The following is a 19,557-nucleotide window of genomic DNA, read 5'->3' as shown; positions in this document are numbered from 1 at the left end:
GCTGTCAGTCAACTATGTCTTCTTCTCCCTTAAGAGATTTCCTATTTAGCATGCTTTTTGATTGCAGAAATTAATCTTGACCTACAACACGACCTCCAGAGCTTAGAAGTTATGCCAATGTTCTGTCACGAATCATCTCCTATATCTCTTAAATTCCCACTGAGGCATCTTGTGAAAGTCATGCCTAGTTAATAGAACAGAAGAGAAGAATAGAATAGAAATAAACTTTACTGTCCCCAAGTAAGGAAATTCAGATGTACCAGCAGGTACATCTTATAGCATAAGAAATAATGCTATAACTTATTAAAATAGCATACTCAGATTCCACGAAATGTTCAGCTGAATAGGATAATAATGCAAAATGTACATGTCCATATATATTTGTGCATAAAAAACAACAACTACACCAAGTCTGTACTCTGAGTCTACTATGGCGTTAGTCATCAGATAACTTTTGTAGATTGTAGTCTGGGGGGTTAAAGGAGAATTCTAACGTGTAGAGAGGGTGAACAGGAACGCTGCCAGCACAGTTCCCTGCGGGGCCCCCATGCTGCAGACCAGCCAGTCAGAGACATCGGGGAAGAAAGGCAGGCAGTTATCAAAGATTGGGGTTTGCAGCAGGGGTGAGTGTGATGAGGGAGGGTTGAGTATCTGATCGAACCAGTTGAGCTTCTTCTGTTTGCTCAGACCACCTCTTTACTGTGCATGTCAAAACTGGTTCTCTGTACACAAGGGGAATATACGCAGGCTGGAGATGACCCAGGTTGTAATCTGAGCCCCCCAGGGAAGGAAGGGGTGATGAGCTGTATGCCCCCTTGGTGTTAGCATACAATAAGTCCAGCATTTTATTGTCTCGGGTGCAGCAAGTAACATACTGGGTGAAGGTGGGAAGAGCAGATAAAAAACAAATAAAAAACAAACAAAAAAGGACAAGAAGCAGAACATGTTTTTTTAGGTATTATATATAAGAAGATGGAAGCCAAGTTGTGATGGAGCAGTATGCTTATTTGTAGCTTCCTACCCTGGCTGTGAGGAGTTCATTGTGTTCAATAGAGAGACAGCCTGGGGAAATAAACTGTCTCTGTGGTGGCTCATTTTTGCCATTAGCTCTCTGTTGTACCATCCTAGAGGTAAAAGTCTAAACAGTCTGTGACCAGGATGTGTGGAGTTCGACTGCATTTTTTCTGGGCCCTAGACCTGTACAAATTATGGATTGAGGGACGGTGTGCGTTGATGATCCTCTCTGCAGACCTAATTGTTCTCTGCTGCTTGGACATGTCCTGTTTTGTAGATATGCCAAACCAAACAAATATGGATGAAGAGAGGACAGAATGAATGACGGCATTGTAGAAAATTATCAACAGCTCCTGTAGAAGGTTGTACTTTCCGAGTTGTCGCAGGAAGTACAGTCTCTGTTTGGCCTTCTTCTGAACAGTGTCTATGTGTGAGGACCATGTCAAACATAAGAGTGTTATCATATTGGCCTAAGGACAAACAAAACGAGTTTGGATTCCTTACCTAAAGCAATGCAGGATTAGAGCTGCACTATGTTACAGGTTTGTTGAGAACATGTTTATTTCAGTCTTTAGAGACGCAAGACTTGAATTGGGGCAAAAGACTTGAGACTTCATTTGGACCTGCAATGAAGTGAAGTTATTGTGCATTTGGTCCAAGAGACTCACAAAGAAACTGTTCCTTTATATGTTTGCAAAATGTATATATCTTCAAAAAGATGATAGCATTTTTTTCTTGGCAGTTTTTTCAGTTCTACATCTGTGCAGTTAATCCTGTTTTGGGCACATTTAATAGAACAGAACTTAAAAAGAATTATAGGTTTCTAATGCTTATTACATGATATCAAGAAAAACTTCCAAAAAAGACTGTATGTTGCATAATTATTATTTCCTTGCACCTGTGCAGCTACAATTCAGCACTCTTCGGTCTTTGCTTGTGATTTCCAGGTCAGTTGAGAATAGTCACTCAATGACGTAAATAGTCTAGCTGACTTTTAATGTACCAGGTCTGCTTTTTAATTTTGTTTTTATGAGTTCAAAAGGAACAGTTTGTTCGTTCGTCGTCTTCCGCTTATCCAGGACCGGGTCGCGGGGGCAGCAGACTCAGCAGAGACGCCCAGACGTCCCTCTCTCCAGACACCTCCTCCAGTTCCTCCAGGGGGAGCCCAAGGCGTTCCCAGGCCAGCCGAGAGACATAGTCCCTCCAGCGTGTCCTGGGCCGTCCCCTGGGCCTCCTCCCAGTGGGACGTGCCTGGAACACCTCCCGAGGAAGGTGTCCAGGAGGCATCCGGTATAGATGCCCGAGCCACCTCAACTGGCTCCTCTCGATGTGGAGGAGCAGCGGCTCTACTCCGAGCCCCTCCCGGATGGCCGAGCTCCTCACCCTATCTCTAAGGGAGTGCCCGGCCACCCTACGGAGGAAGCTCATTTCAGCCGCTTGTATCCGTGATCTCGTTCTTTCGGTCATGACCCAAAGTTCATGGCCATAGGTGAGGGTAGGAACGTAGACCGACCAGTAAATTGAGAGCTTTGCTTTTCGGCTCAGCTCTCTCTTCACCACAATGGACCGGCACAGCGCCCCCATTACTGTGGCAGCCGCACTGATCCGTCTGTCGATCTCCCGCTCCATTCTTCCCTCACTCGTGAACAAGACCCCGAGATACTTAAACTCCTCCACTTGAGGCAGGAACTCCCCTCCAACCTGAAGAGGACAAGCCACCCTTTTCCGGTCGAGTACCATGGCCTCGGACTTGGAGGAGCTGATCCTCATCCCAGCCGCTTCACACTTGGCTGCGAACCGCCACTGCGCATGCTGTAGGTCTTGGCTAGAGGGGGCCAGCAGGACCACGTCATCCGCAAAAAGAAGAGACGAAATCCACTGGTCCCCAAACCAGACCCCCTCCGGCCCTTGGCTGCGTCTAGAAATCCTGTCCATAAAAGTTATGAACAGGACCGGTGACAAAGGGCAGCCCTGCCGGAGTCCAACATGCACTGGGAACAGGTCCGACTTAGTGCCGGCAATGCGGACCAAACTCCTGCTCCGCTCGTACAGGGACCGGATGGCCCCTAATAAAGGGCCCCCGATTCCATACTCCTGGAGCACCCCCCACAGGGCATCACGAGGGACACAGTCGAATGCCTTCTCCAGGTCCACAAAACACATGTGAACCGGTTGGGCAAACTCCCACGAACCCTCGAGCACCCTGTAGAGGGTATAGAGCTGGTCCAGTGTTCCACGGCTGGGACGAAAACCACACTGCTCTTCCTGAAGCCGAGGTTCAACTATCGGTCGGACTCTCCTCTCCAATACCCTGGCATAGGCCTTACCAGGGAGGCTGAGGAGTGTGATCCCCCTGTAGTTGGAACACACCCTCCGGTCCCCCTTCTTATAAAGGGGGACCACCACCCCAGTCTGCCAGTCCAGAGGCACAGTCCCCGACCGCCACACAATGTTGAAGAGGCGTGTCAACCATGACAGCCCTACAACATCCAGAGACTTGAGGTACTCAGGGCGGATCTCATCCACCCCCGAAGCCTTGCCACCGCGGAGCTTTTTAACCACCTCGGTGACTTCAGCCTGGGTGATGAAAGAGTCCAACCCCGAGTCCCCAGCCTCTGTTTCCACCACGGAATGCGTGATGGCAGGATTGAGGAGATCCTCGAAGTACTCCTTCCACCGCCCGATAATGTCCTCAGTCGAGGTCAGCAGTCTCCCGCCCCCACTGTAAACAGTGTTGGCAAAGCACTGCTTCCCCCTCCTGAGGCGCCGGACGGTTTGCCAGAATCGCTTCGAGGCCAACCGGTAGTCCTTCTCCATGGCCTCACCGAACTCTTCCCAGGCCCGAGTTTTTGCCTCTGCCACAGCCCGGGCCGCAGCACGCTTGGCCTCACGGTACCCGTCAGCCGCCTCAGGAGTCCTTCCTTCTTCAGCTTAACAGCATCCCTTACTGCCGGTGTCCACTACCGGGTTCTGGGATTGCCGCCACGACAGGCACCGCAGACCTTACGGCCGCAGCTATGGGCAGCAGCATCGACAATAGTTGCAGAGAACATGGTCCACTCGGACTCTATGTCTCCAACATCCCCCGGGATCTGGTCGAAGCTCTCCCAGAGGTGGGAGTTGAATACATCCCTGGCCGAGGGCTCCGCCAGGCGTTCCCAGCAGACCCTCACTATGCGCTTGGGCCTGCCAAGTCTGTCTGGCTTTCTCCTCCTCCAGCGGATCCAACTCACCACCAGGTGATGATCAGTGGACAGCTCAGCCCCTCTCTTCACCCAAGTGTCCAAAACATGCGGCCGAAGGTCTGATGATACGACAACAAAGTCGATCATCGACCTCCTGCCTAGGGTGTCCTGGTGCCAAGTGCACTGATGGACACCCTTATGTTTGAACATGGTGTTCATTATGGACAATCCGTGACTAGCACAGAAGTCCAATAACAAAACACCATGTTCGGTGCAAAGAGGATTGGGTGGCGGACGAAGGTGGAGACCTCAGCGTCCCGATCCCCGGATGCTTAGGCTGGCTCTAGGGACGTGGAATGTCACCTCGCTGGGGGGGAAGGAGCCTGAGCTTGTGCGGGAGGTCGAGAGATATCGACTAGAAATAGTCGGGCTCGCCTCCACGCACAGCGTGGGCTCTGGAACCCATCTCCTTGAGAGGGGTTGGACTCTCTTCTACTCTGGAGTGGCCCACGGGGAGAGGCGGCGGGCTGGTGTGGGTTTGCTTGTTGCCCCCCAGCTCAGCCGTCTCGTGTTGGGGTTTACCCCAGTGGATGAGAGGGTCGTATCCCTGCGCCTTCGGGTTGGGGAGAGGTCTCTGACTATTATTTCAGCCTACGGGCCGAGTGGTAGTGCAGAGTACCCGGCCTTCTTGACGTCCCTGTCGGGGGTGCTGGATAGTGCCCCTCCCGGGGACTCCATTATTCTGCTGGGGGACTTCAACGCCCACGTGGGGAACGACAGTGACACCTGGAGAGGCGTGATTGGGAGGAACGGCCTCCCCGATCTGAATCAAAAGGAACAGTTCATGCTAAAAATGTTTCTTTGAATTTAAAACAGAAAAACAAAATAATCTTTATAGGTCAAAAAATGATGTGTATAATGTATTAAAATGGTAAGAATAAGCTTTCGATTATATATGCAATGTGTTGCGTTGAACTGAAAGCACTTAAAGCATCCAGTTTGTTTTTTCAATCTAAATCATTTAACATACTTCCTGAAATAATGGTTTTTGTACACCTTATATGCCCCAAGGATACAGTGTGATTTGAGGGCATTTTAAATACGCTACTTTAATATGAATTTGTATGTAGGATTTTAACAGGCACATTTTCTAAATCCTTTGAATACGTTAAAGCATTAAGGATAATCACAAATACAAATAGTTTTTTTTTTGTTTTTTTTAATATGCAACAACAAACTTCCCATTAGGGAAATTGGGGACAATATTGTTTTTAAAACAAAGAGTGTCTTTAAATAGATGCCATAACCTCTGAACTTTTCCACATTTTGTAACATTACAACCACAAACCTCAATGTATTTTGGTGGGATTTTATGACATAGATTATAATCAAGTAATGCATATTTGTGAAGTGTTAGGAAAGTTATACATGGTTTTTAAAATAATGTTTTAACAAAATTAGAAATGTGTAATACGTGTATGTATTCTACTCCCTTTATTCTGACACCCCTGAGTAAAATTCAGTGCATCTGTTCTGTGAAAAGCTCTTAGAGGTTTGTTAGGTAGAATAATTGCACAAAAAGGTGCTTTGGTCAGATGAAACAAAAACATATCTCAGATGATGCAGAAAACACAAGTTTTAGGTCTATATGCAATTGCTGCAGTATGTGTGGTGAAAAAGTGCACATCACCCTGAACCCAGCATTCCTACAGTAAAACCTGGAGATGGCAAATACAATAATTTATAAACAAGCAATGTAAACAAAACAAACAAGGACACTAGACAATGCAATAGAAACAAGATTAAAATAATTAAAAGAAATGGATTTGAAATGAAATAAGGAATTCTAAAAATGTGTGTCTTGAGTCTGGATTTAAGGGCTGAAAATGATAGAATGCTGTGTAGGTCAGGGAGGAGTTTGTTCCAATGATGGGGAGTAGAGCAGCTGAAGGCCCTACTTCCCATGGTGCTAAGATGGGCAGGAAGAACCCAGAGATGGGTGGAGGAAGAGGACCTAAGGGAGCAGGAGTGTGTGGAGTTCTGAGGGATAAGAAGGACCCAGGTTATGAATAGATTTGAAAGTGAGAAGCGGGATTTTGAACTGAATGTGATAACAAACGGGGAGCCAGTGGAGGTGCTGCAGGACCAGAGGTATGTGTTGAATGGGGATGTTCTGGTAATGACCCAGGTTGCAGCATTTTGAAGAAGTTGTAGCTTGTAAATGATGAACCACTGTACATGTTTATTTCTGCTGTAAACAATATTTGAGTTTTCTGCAACTTCTCATTGCTACATTTCAGTCTGCTCAAGAATTGAGGCAGCGTTATATCTATGATCATATATGCTAAAAAGATCCACCTAATGTTTAACTTGATGGCAGCGTGATCTCTTTCTTTGCTGCTATACTGGTGTCCTGCCTTTCAATATTTTCTCTCAGTGCAGTTGATAATTTAGAGTGCTCATATTAATGGATCATGAATTTTCTTTCCTTTCCAGATGTGATAGTGAAATTATAGTCTGGCACCATAAACTATTGCAGTTACATAGAATTGCAGTTCTTCTCAAACATGCTATTGATCCCAAAATAAAGACAGACTGAGGGTGACAGTGAAGGAAGAAAAAAGACGCTGCTTGATGGTTAGCACAAGGTAAAGAAACACTGAAGAGGTGACATTATCAACGTGTGGGCTGAGAGATTCAGTTAGGCTGCTTCTGCCTCTATTTCTGGAGTTGTAGGTGTATTTGTGTATGCTTGCGTGTATGTGTATGTGTGTGTTTCTGCCTACTGAGAAATAAACTAAATAAAAACTAAGATGGTGTCACAGATTGTAAGTGTGAAAGAGAGATAATACAATAAAGAAGAGAGGAAGAAATGGAGAGAGAGGACAACGTTTTTTACTCATCTTCCAAATCATTAGACAATATCATTCATTCTTTCAGCAAACCTGTGAATTGTGTTGATGTGCTATTCTGGGGTTGAACCACAGCAACTTGCTCCTAAAATGATACCATGAAGCCAAGGCTGAGAACATTTCTCCTTGAATTTTGTTCTTAGGAATAATATTTCAGGAGTTATTAGTTGAGCTTTATGAGTTATCAAAAATATCACTTTCATCTAAACCTTCAGCTTTTATGCTAGAGTGGATCCCAGCAATATTATTTAAGTAAGTGTTCCCTTTGATTACAGACCCTATTTTAGATATGAATAATCAATCCCTAGTAAATGGATATGTAACACAGCCTTTTATGGTAGATGTAATTAAACATTTACTTAAGAAACCTTCTCTGGATTAAGATTACCTAATGGATTTTAGAATGCTGCAAGTCAATGATTTTATGCAATCTGCTGGGTTTCCTTAGGTAGAAAACTTTTAAACCAATTAGAATAATAAACTGAACTTGAGTGCATTGTTTGATAACCAGGCTAAATTGGAATGTACTGTATGTACTTGTCTAGGAATCTGTCTTTATGATTCAACTGAATTGACATTTTTTGTAAAGTGGCTAGAGATGACATGAGTTGTGAATTGATACTATATAAATAAACTTAATTAAATTGAATTTATTTCACTGTTTTGGAGCATGAGCAGACCGTTCACCAAACTGCCTTTTTAAACATATGAACTCAGTGGGATTGCCTTCTTCCTTAACGATTTTTTCTTTGAGGTCTCTGCAAAAAACAAAGTCTTGCTTATGATAATCAACACTGTGGTGAGTAAACAGAGAGAAGGGGTTGTTTGTTTGAACTGAACATTCAAAATCATTTTCTACATCCACAATACAAACACCTTTACGATTAAAAAAAGACATTTTCTAAAGCTCCATACCTAATTTTGGCACTATACTCCCATTCGGTGTAACTATTTCTACATTTTACTTAACAACTTCTAACTTGATCACCCAGTCAAATAATTGATACTACAAACTACTTTCTTTAACTTAAGTAGATTACTGAATCCATTTGTCAAACAAATGTGTTTCTTCTTCTTAAACTATAACGACAACATATACAAAAATTGCCCAAAAAACAGTACAATTCCTCCAGAAAATTTTAACCTATGAGCAAATTTGTATACATGCTAAATATTCCATTGGGAAAATAGATGCATTTGCAATTTTCATATAATTTTAAGATAAAAAGGCAACCTGTTATATTAAAACAAATATTATTAACTGTTTTATTCTTCCTTCTTTCCATTTTGGCTCTGCAACATAGGAAAAGATTAAATAGTGTTAGTAAATTACAAAAATGGCTTGCTTTTTGCATTTTACGGTATCATCCACCTGACACTGAATCTAGGTGTTTGTGTTTGAGTTAGTTTTGAGAACTGCTAAAGTGCTATTGGTGTTGAATTTCAACATTTATCTAGAGTTTGAAAGTGATCCTATATATATTTACAGCATTTTATCACTATATTAGACTTCATTTGCACAGAGAGCAAAGGTTTGTTAATATTAATTGACCACACTGTTTCCAAAAAATAAATTTCTTTATTGAGAAAGCTTTAATGCTATTATGTATTTTTTCCTTACTGCCACATGCCAATAAAGCACAGGAAAAACCTAAACTTTATTCCCAAAAAAACTGATTATACAGTATTGTGGTACACAATACTGGTCATGGTCCTGTCTGATCTTGATCTTTACTTTGTCCCAGCTTTCATTAAGTAACAGTAGATAAAGTTAACTATGTGAGCAAGATGGTAGTCAAGAAAGACCACCTTGATGATATATAATTTAAAACTGCTTACTCAAAAGTAAAAAAAACAAAAAAAAAACAAAACAAATGGCATTCCACTTCACTTCACAATCTCACTCACTTCACAAAGATAGCAGTCTAATAAAATATCCAAAACATTTTCCCAAGGATAGAAGTGGTTATTTTTCATTGTTAACTGAGAAAAATAAGAATACTGCTTTCCTTTTCAATACTGTATCAAAGCTAAAGATTAGTCTTGGCTCTGTAGAGTCTTATATTATTTTAAAAATTCTACATAAGCGTCTTTGCATTGTTGTAATGGATGGTCGTCTATATTTGTCTTTCTATTGGTCCTTGTATTTCAGTTCTGCATTTTCTAAATGTTGTCACAACATTGTGATGAGGCATAAAAATGTTTTAAACATCAAGGCATAAATGTCACCTACTATGCAGATGATAGTCAGGAATTTTTGCCAAGAGATTTGAAATTGACCTATATTTTTGTAAGTTTGCCTATCACGTAAAACATTTTGTATCTAACGCTAAAGCACACATGACACTGCTGTATCGGTATCAGTTATATCTGGCTTGTGTTTCTTAGGTACAGTATATGAAGATACATTATTTTAGATACATATATTTTCCAGCTTCATCTATTCATGTAACTGATACTTCTTCACTTGGAATTTCATGTCAAACTCAGTCAGGCAGCAGATTTATTGGACATGCCAAAAAATTCTAAGACATGAACACCGAGTATGTCATATCCACGGTGGTTTGTGTACAGGCTGTGTGCAGGCTGCATGCAGGCTGTGTTTGTGTGCTGTGTTATTTCTGTGCAGGGTGTGACTGGCAGGTGCTGCTGCACAGGTGTTGCTCATCTGAGAGCAATCAGCTGGGCTTCTTATGGAGTGGAAACTCAGAGGGAGGCGTCAGCTCGTTTTCTCACTTGGCGTGGTAACAGCTAGACCTCTGCTTCTCTGCAGTCCTGCTTCTAAGCAGTTTACTCTGATCTCCTTGTTTTTCTCCCCTGCCTTGCAGATCAACCTTTGTTGAAGGAAGTTGTGGAATCTCTCTGGTCTCCGTTTTCACTCGTGTCATGTTCAGAGGAGTTTGGAAACTCCAGCCTCGACGCTTCAGCCCTGAGCCACCACTCTGCTTCCAACTCCAAACCCAGCTTCTCGGAAGTCACCTAAAAACTACCCATCAATCTGCCTATCCACCCTCCAATGTTAACCCTCCAAACCATAGTGGAGTTTCCTGGAAGAAAAGAAACACAAGCTAAGAAACAAAAAATTAATTTCCCAAAAACTGTGCACAGCCTCATCCTCAAGCCACAGTGGAAAAATGACTTATTTCACCCTGGTCTTTCCAAGAACTCAGCTTCTGTAAGTCATTGTCTAAAGAATTCATTGACATTATCTCCAATTCCACCCAGAATGTTTATTAGCCTATGTTCTCCTCCTTCAGAGAGATCCCGCGCTTGTCCCCCTGCTCCAGTCCTGGTTAAAGTCTGACTTTTATCCGTGTATATCAATAAACTGTTAAAACGCTGTCTTTGTCCTCGTGATTGTGTAATCTCAGAGTCTAAGAAAACCCCATTATGACAGAGTAATTTAAAAACACCATACAGTATTTTTTTTATTTTTAAATTATGCAAATATCATAGCAATGGCCCAGTAAGAACATTACTATTTGATTTGCCAAATGCAAAAAGTGGCTGGGATGGCAACAGGCTTAGACCTGTCTTCTGATTGATTCAGTTAAAAAATATTTGACTGAGGGCAGCCAAAGCTGGGTATAGAGTATGAACATTTTATTAACAGATTATTAATACCATTACTCCCAGTATGTACTCAAAATTGTAACAGTTTATGTCATAATTAACAAACTTACTTCATGGATGTAATAAGCTGCATTTCATTTCATCAGGTAAAAATAATGTTCAGATATGCCAACGCACCGGGCCAGATAAGAAACAATGTGACAGCAGTTAAAGTGCAGAAACTGTGAGCTGCACCATCAAGCACAGCAAAATGTATCCACATGTTAGAAAAACTTAAGAGCACTAAATGTACAAAGAAGAGCCCTGAAAATGGAAAGAATGCATTGTAGAAAATTATCTTTAGAAAGCAATCTGATTTTATTAATCACCTGATAGAACTTTAGTTATCAAATTAATTTACCTCTGTTTTAAATTACTTCAGGCTCCTTTACTGCTGCCAAAAAACTACTGCTCAGAACACATGAATTGGGAGTGAGACAAAATAAAAGAGTCATCTTTTGAGTTACAGCGAAATTGGCTTTCAGTTTGTGGCTGGGTAATACAGCAGTTGATAGGCTGCTTAAAAGTAAATATGTGCATTGCATAAAGAAAAGCTGCACAGCAAACATACATCAGAACTGTTTCTTTAAACCTGCGATGATACTTTTATCAATACTTCTGTCGTCCACCCTGCTTATGTTTCCACAATTTTAAAATTCAAGGAGGCATACGCCTTTTGGATTTGACTTGACATTCCCCTAAGATGGAAGTTATTACTTTTGGTCCCCACTCTCTGATGTAACATTTTCTTTAGTGTCTGTGACATGCTTTTCTCACAAATGCAGAAATTGAAAGAAAACATCTTAATAATGAAGGAATTGGACATAAATTGACATGATATTAAGATTAAAGAAGCAATAAAAGACGTTGGATGTTAAATTTTGCAACTCCAAAGTCGCCCGGAAATGACGTCAAAGGGGAAGTCTCCGGTCATTCATTGTTTGAACGTTAATAATAAAATGTTCAGGTAGCAGCCAAGTTGCATTAAAAACATTGTTAATTTAGTGAAATGGTCCATTACTGGCAGCTGCAACAATACTGAGGCAGCAGTCATTCATCTGCACTACCTAACCTGAAGCAAAGACGATCAGAGCTGCCTGAATCAGAGCTGGAAGACTGATGAGGGACAGATGGGCTTGCACAGCCAGCTGTGATCGGAGGACTATTCAGCAAATTGCTCCGAACAAGAAACCTCTGAAATCACAAGAGAACTGATGTCGAAGGTTAGGATATCTGACAGACAAAGGAGAATGTTGAAGCAGATGCTATAGCCACGTTGTTCAGTGCATCTGATGTGAAAAGATTGCCAAAGAAAAGGTTGTTGTTTGCTGTTGCTAAATGGATCAAGGCTCAGCATGTAAGAACACCTACTTGTTACAAAAGTACATTTAGATATTGGCAGGTATTGATAATAATTAAACATCCAAAATTATTATTTTTATTCATAATAATAATAATAATAATAATAATCCAAAATTATTATTATTAAAATAAGATAAATTACACATGCTTATAATATATTTAAATAAATGTTTCTCTAAAGATTCTAATATAAAGTAAAAAAAAAACTGACACACCAGGTAGTGTCTTCAGATCTTGAATCATTCCTTGTGTCTGCTGCTACTGCTTCATGCTGCTCACTTCACCTCTGGTTGTTTCACTCAGTGCTGTATATATACTGTAACCCCGAATGTACACTGTATGTGCTCAGGTCCGGTCCGGTCAGGTCCTCTGCGAAGCCCGGAGGAGCTCCAAGAACCGTACGCAGATCGAATAATAAAAGCCAGTGATAAATGCAGTAGCAAGTTCAAAACAACTCTGCAAGTCAACCCCATTAAACTGCTTCATTTTTTGTTTAATGCATCCAGATATTTTCATGTGTTTTGTTCTACAATGATTTAGTACAGTGAATGAAGCAAGGCTATATTTGTTGCGTAATTTGGTGCATTTAATGTTTAATTGCTCTGTTCATAATACCTTACTTAACCCAGTAACTGATCTAATTGATCTAATGTAAACAATGGCTAATAAATACACATATAGGAATGTACTGAAATAGCGAGATATAGTCAGTTTTTAGTTAATTATTTTGAAAATCCTAATGTTGTGCTTGTTCTGTTTCCCGGTGGTGCGGTAGGATTCATGCATATTGACCCGGCCGTGCTCTGGCATCCGGCAAAAATAGACTGGTCGAATTAGATGGTCATGCACACATCGCAACACTTGTGCTCTGTCATCTGATGGAATTTGACTTTCTTCTGACTCTGCTGCATCTCTCTCTGATAGTGACTGAAATATATAATTAGAAATATCAGATTCTATGCTGTTGTCAGTGTTGCTGGCCACTGTCAGTTTATGTGCGGGGGTTCCCCTTTGACGTCATAAAAGAGCGCATCAAAATTGCAAAGGAGTAGTCTGGAAATGCCTTTTTAGTGAAATGTATGGCCATATATCTAAACAACTCTTCATTTCAGTGGCATGAATTTACTTTTTAATAATATTTTATCAATGTTTCCTTTCCATAAATGTAATTGGATTTATCATAATTTTGATGTAACTTTAAGGAAATAGTGTTGTCATAGCAGAGACACTGCTACTTTACAAATTTTGCACCGAAAATATATTTTAGTAGCTTTTTATCTTGAATATTAAGCGCAAAAATCTGAGCTGATATTTAAAACAGTAAACTGCGTCTCCTACAGAGTGGAGTCAGATTCTAAATTGTGGTATGTTGAGTGAGTACATGAGAAAGGTATGCCATATAATGAGATCAGACATACACTGGCCACTTTATTAGGTACACCTTGCTAGTAACGGTTTGGACCCCCTTTTGCCTTCAGAACTTCCTTAATCCTTCGTGGCATAGATTCAACAAGGTACTGGAAACATTCCTCAGAGAGTTTGGTCCATATTGACATGATAGCATCACACAGATGCTGCAGATATGTTGGCTGCACATCCATGATGCGAATCTCCCGTTCCACCACATCCCAAAGGTGCTCTATTGGATAGGGATCTGGTGAATGTGGAGGCCATTTGAGTACAGTGAACTCATTGTCATGTTCAAGAAACCAGTCAGAGATGATTCATGCTTTATGACATGACATGCTATCCTGCTGGAAGTAACCATCAGAAGATGGGTACACTGTGGTCATAAAGGGATGGACATGGTCAGCAACAATACTCAGGTAGGCTGTGGCGTTGACACGATGCTCAAATGGTACTAAGGGGCTCAAAGTGTGCCAAGAAAATATCCCCCACACCATTACACCACCACCATCAGCCTGAACTGTTGATACAAGGCAGGATGGATCCATGCTTTCATGTTGTTGATGCCAAATTCTGACCCTACCATCTGAATGTTGCAGCACAAATCAAGACTCATCAGACCAGGCAACGTTTTTCCAATCTTCTGTTATCCAATTATGGTGAGCCTGTGCAAACTGTAGCCTCAGTTTCCTGTTCTTGGCTGACAGGAGTGGCACCCGGTGTGGTCTTCTGCTGCTGTAGCCCATCCGCCTCAAGGTTCGACGTGTTGTGCGTTCAGAGATGCTCTTCTGCATGCCTTGGTTGTAACGAGTGGGTATTTGAGTTACTGTTGCCTTTCTATCAGCTCGAACCAGTCTGGCCATTCTCCTCTGACCTCTGGCATCAACAAGGCATTTGCGCCCACAGAACTGCCGCTCACTGGATATTTTCTCTTTTTCGGACCATTCTCTGTAAACCCTAGATATGGTAGTGCGTGAAAATCCCAGATCAACAGTTTCTGAAATACTCAGACCAGCCTGTCTGGCGCCAACAACCATGCCACGTCCCAAGTCTCTTAAATCACCTTTCTTCTCCATTCTGATGCTCGGTTTGAACTGCAGCATCGTCTTGACCATGTCTACATGCGTAAATGCATTGAGTTGCTGGCATGTGATTGGCCGATTAAAAATTTGCATTAATGTGCAGTTGGACAGGTGTACCTAATAAAGTGGTTGGTGAGTGTATAATAGCAAGTGTTTTTTCTGGGACTGGGTACATGAAAAACACAGTGCAAGGTGATTTTGTGTCAAAACGATGTTATATAAGTGTAGACAATTTACGTATTACTTATCCAATAAATGGACTGCCTCTTCTGGTTTACCCTCCCTTGGCTTAGGTCAGCTTGCAGCAGATTTAAGTCAGTCCAAAATCTGTTATTGAACATTTTACCTATAATGTGACTATAGTAACTATAGTGTGAATATAATTGTGATGTTTTAAATGTTTTCCTTTTTTAATGTCACTGACAATTTAGAGATTCAGAAATCAAAACCAGATGCTTGCTGTTTGCCCAGCCACATAAAAATCTCAGCAGCTGCATGGAAAAATGTGTTTCTGTCAAATAAAACTGTCTTCTTTCATTGCCTGCAGCAGAGACGCTTTTTCAAGAGCGGGATAAAGGGACCTAAACTGTCAGTTTTACTGAAAAACTACTTTAGGATGTGTTGTGTACTAAGAAAGTGCACTGCGATAAATTACTAGTGAAACATGTTGCACACTAACATGACTTGAGGATTTTCCTGTGCTCTTTGAATGGAAATCTCAATTAATTTCTATGATTTATATATTAAAGCTGTACTGATGAATGTGTTTAATTATTAAAATACAATAATGACCCTAACTCTTTGCAATCTCTCCACAGGTTCTGTTGTCAGTGGTAGTTAAGTTACTATAGACCCCAGTCGTCCCAACTTCGCCAAACACACACACAGATACACACATAATTAGTTTTCCCAGTACACATACACTTCATTCCGTATTTTATCTAGGAAGAGTGCCAAGTTAAAATGTCAGTCTTGTTATCACTGAAAAACCTGCTCTAACACCTGAGCCATAGCCCCTGCCAATCAGAGGTAATTTGAGTTTATTAAGGAATAATAAACAAATGGTTTCTTGTAGCTGGTGCAAACTGGTGTTTGATGCAACAGAGATCAATCCCTACTAGTGTTAAAACATATTGTCACCATAACACTTTACAAAATCATTGAGTGTTCACAAAGTTCAAATTAGATCCATCTATCTATCTATAGTCAGGGACCAAACAGTTAGACAAAGGACAAAAGTATACAAGAAATATCCTCCATTTATTCTTCCATGAAAGTTGACAAAAATCCATCAAAAGCACACAAACAAATCTAGAAAAATGGACCCATAGGAAAGAATCAACCAATACCTAACCTAAACTGACAAACCAGGACTGACCTCTTACACCAAACACAAGGGAATTTAAACATACAAGCTAGCCTACATGAAACAAGAAAGGGAGGGACAAGACAACTAAGCCAAACAATAAATAAACCTAAACAACTAATTCATTCTTACAAATCATAACTACAACACAAATATAAAAACTAAGACATTCTAACACCAAACAGTTTTTAAACAATGGAGCTTTCAGAGTTTGACAGCTTCTCCAGAGTTAAGTCCCCCTTTTTCACCAGCCTGATGGCTTCCTCCACTTCCTGATGTCACATCACATTTGCTCCCCCCAGCTAGTTCCTTCCACCTAAGCAAAAGAAACAAACAATTAATAATCTGCACAAACATAGGCTGTTTACTAACTGTGTGCACCCAGCTTAGCAAACATCCAAAATAATACAAGAAAGTGCCATCAAACAAATATGTGTAGAAGAAACATTAAAATACTAACACTGTGAAATAGTTGGAGGAACCTTCACATATATATATATATCTTATAACTTCAGGCTTCATGGCAGATAGTTTGCTTGGTCGTGGGTATGCTGTAGGCTATTCCTGCTAACACCTAGGTACTTTATGAAAGAGTTCATAAACATTTCAGGGCCAACATAGTGCAACCGTTCTCATATACAGGTCCTTCTCAAAATATTAGCATATTGTGATAAAGTTCATTATTTTCCATAATGTCATGATGAAAATTTAACATTCATATATTTTAGATTCATTGCAAACTAACTGAAATATTTCAGGTCTTTTATTGTCTTAATACGGATGATTTTGGCATACAGCTCATGAAAACCCAAAATTCCTATCTCACAAAATTAGCATATCATTAAAAGGGTCTCTAAACGAGCTATGAACCTAATCATCTGAATCAACGAGTTAACTCTAAACACCTGCAAAAGATTCCTGGGGCCTTTAAAACTCCCAGCCTGGTTCATCACTCAAAACCCCAATCATGGGTAAGACTGCCGACCTGACTGCTGTCCAGAAGGCCACTATTGACACCCTCAAGCAAGAGGGTAAGACACAGAAAGAAACGTCTGAACAAATAGGCTGTTCCCAGAGTGCTGTATCAAGGCACCTCAGTGGGAAGTCTGTGGGAAGGAAAAAGTGTGGCAGAAAACGCTGCACAACGAGAAGAAGTGACCGGACCCTGAGGAAGATTGTGGAGAAAGGCTGATTCCAGACCTTGGGGGACCTGCGGAAGCAGTGGACTGAGTCTGGAGTAGAAACATCCAGAGCCACCATGCACAGGCGTGTGCAGGAAATGGGCTACAGGTGCCGCATTCCCCAGGTCAAGCCACTTTTGAACCAGAAACAGCGGCAGAAGCGCCTGACCTGGGCTACAGAGAAGCAGCACTGGACTGTTGCTCAGTGGTCCAAAGTACTTTTTTCGGATGAAAGCAAATTCTGCATGTCATTCGGAAATCAAGGTGCCAGAGTCTGGAGGAAGACTGGGGAGAAGGAAATGCCAAAATGCCAGAAGTCCAGAAGTCCAGTGTCAAGTACCCACAGTCAGTGATGGTCTGGGGTGCCATGTCAGCTGCTGGTGTTGGTCCACTGTGTTTTATCAAGGGCAGGGTCAATGCAGCTAGCTATCAGGAGATTTTGGAGCACTTCATGTTTCCATCTGCTGAAAAGCTTTATGGAGATTAAGATTTCATTTTTCAGCACGACCTGGCACCTGCTCACAGTGCCAAAACCACTGGTAAATGGTTTAATGACCATAGTATCACTGTGCTCAATTGGCCTGCCAACTCTCCTGACCTGAACCCCATAGAGAATCTGTGGGATATTGTGAAGAGAACGTTGAGAGACTCAAGACCCAACACTCTGGATGAGCTAAAGGCCGCTATCGAAGCATCCTTGGCCTCCATAAGACCTCAGCAGTGCCACAGGCTGATTGCCTCCATGCCACGCCGCATAACTGAGTGCATAACTGTACATGATTATTTGAAGGTTGATGTTTTTTGTATTAAAAACACTTGTCTTTTATTGGTCGGATGAAATATGCTAATTTTGTGAGATAGGAATTTTGGGTTTTCATGAGCTGTATGCCAAAATCATCCGTATTAAGACAATAAAATACCTAAAATATTTCAGTTAGTTTGCAATGAATCTAAAATATATGAATGTTACATTTTCATCATGACATTATGGAAAATAATGAACTTTATCACAATATGCTAATATTTTGAGAAGGACCTGTATATGAGAACGGTTGCACTATGTTGGCCCTGAAATGTTTATGAACTCTTTCATAAAGTACTTAGGTTTTAGCAGGAATAGCCTACAGCATACCCACGACCAAGCAAACTATCTGCCATGAAGCCTAGTTAGTGTGCAATGAATCTAAAATATATGAATGTTAAATTTTCATCATTACATTATGGAAAATAATGAACTTTATCACAATATGCTAATATTTTGAGAAGGACCTGTATTTACCTTTATAAATTTCTGAATTACCAATTGAACCAATCTTGTTTTTAATCTGTGAAACCAAGTCGAGAAGAACCGGTGAAAACTGACAAAGACACAGAGAGATGTGAAATTTGAATTGAAGACTGTTCTGTGAGGTCACTGTGCTACCCACTCATGTTTATGAGCCTGGCATATGGATAAATAAATACTTTAAATATGTGAAACTACAGTTTTGCCTTTTGAAGACAAGAATTAGTAAATTAATATGTAGTTATGTTAATTGTGTGTAGGCTTGATTAGATTGTCCTGAATGTTTTTCAAACCCCACTGAGCCTCAATTCAACCTCTGCAGCTAGTTGACTGTGATTGATGGAGAGCACCAGACCACATTGTAGCAGGAAAGGTGACTACTGAAGTCTAAAGAGTTAATAGGGTGTTGAGATGAGTGCAGTGGATGTATTAGGGCCACATGTAGCTTCGCATCAGCTTTAGCATCAATCCTTTTTTAGGACAAAATACTCCGGAAGAACAAATAGATAAATGTTGTTCAGATCACTTGACAGCATTATTCTAACTTTTCAAAGAACCTGTCATTTATTTTATATAAACAAAACCAGTATAAGATAAGTGATGTCAACCAACATAAAAAAGGAAGAATAACAGCATAGTTAATGTCTATTTAAAGTAAGTCCTTAATAATAACTGAACAAATTCTCCATGTCTTTCAATAGATAAATTAATTCTAATCTTGTTGAGTTATCTTTTTTTTATTGGACAACTTCAAATAGATATGTAAACCGTATTGAACAGAGGTCATGGCTTATTTCTTTGTTGTGCCTTCTTTCTGTTTTAAGGATGCCAGACTTTAAAATGTTTTCTTGAGCAATATTTCTTCATGCATTTGGAAGGTTTTGGATTATGTTTTTTTCACAAAGTTTGAGACCAAATATTTAACTCAAATACACAAGGCACGTCTTTTTGTGTTTTGGTCCATCTTACTTAGAGTTACAAACCATTCAGACAATAAAAGGTCCTAAGATAAAATACATAACTAGTATTATGTCCTTGTGAGTTAGAAAATAACCAGTTTAAAATGTAATCTTAGAGCCCTTTTAAGCAAATCCAACACTTGCCAAAAGCAGCATTTGTGCACATGTTTAATCCACAAGTACTTTCAATGA

The sequence above is a fragment of the Girardinichthys multiradiatus genome, chromosome 11 (genome assembly GCF_021462225.1).
Source record: "Girardinichthys multiradiatus isolate DD_20200921_A chromosome 11, DD_fGirMul_XY1, whole genome shotgun sequence".
Classification (NCBI taxonomy): Eukaryota; Metazoa; Chordata; class Actinopteri; order Cyprinodontiformes; family Goodeidae; genus Girardinichthys; species Girardinichthys multiradiatus.
This window is presented reverse-complemented; position numbering follows the sequence as displayed.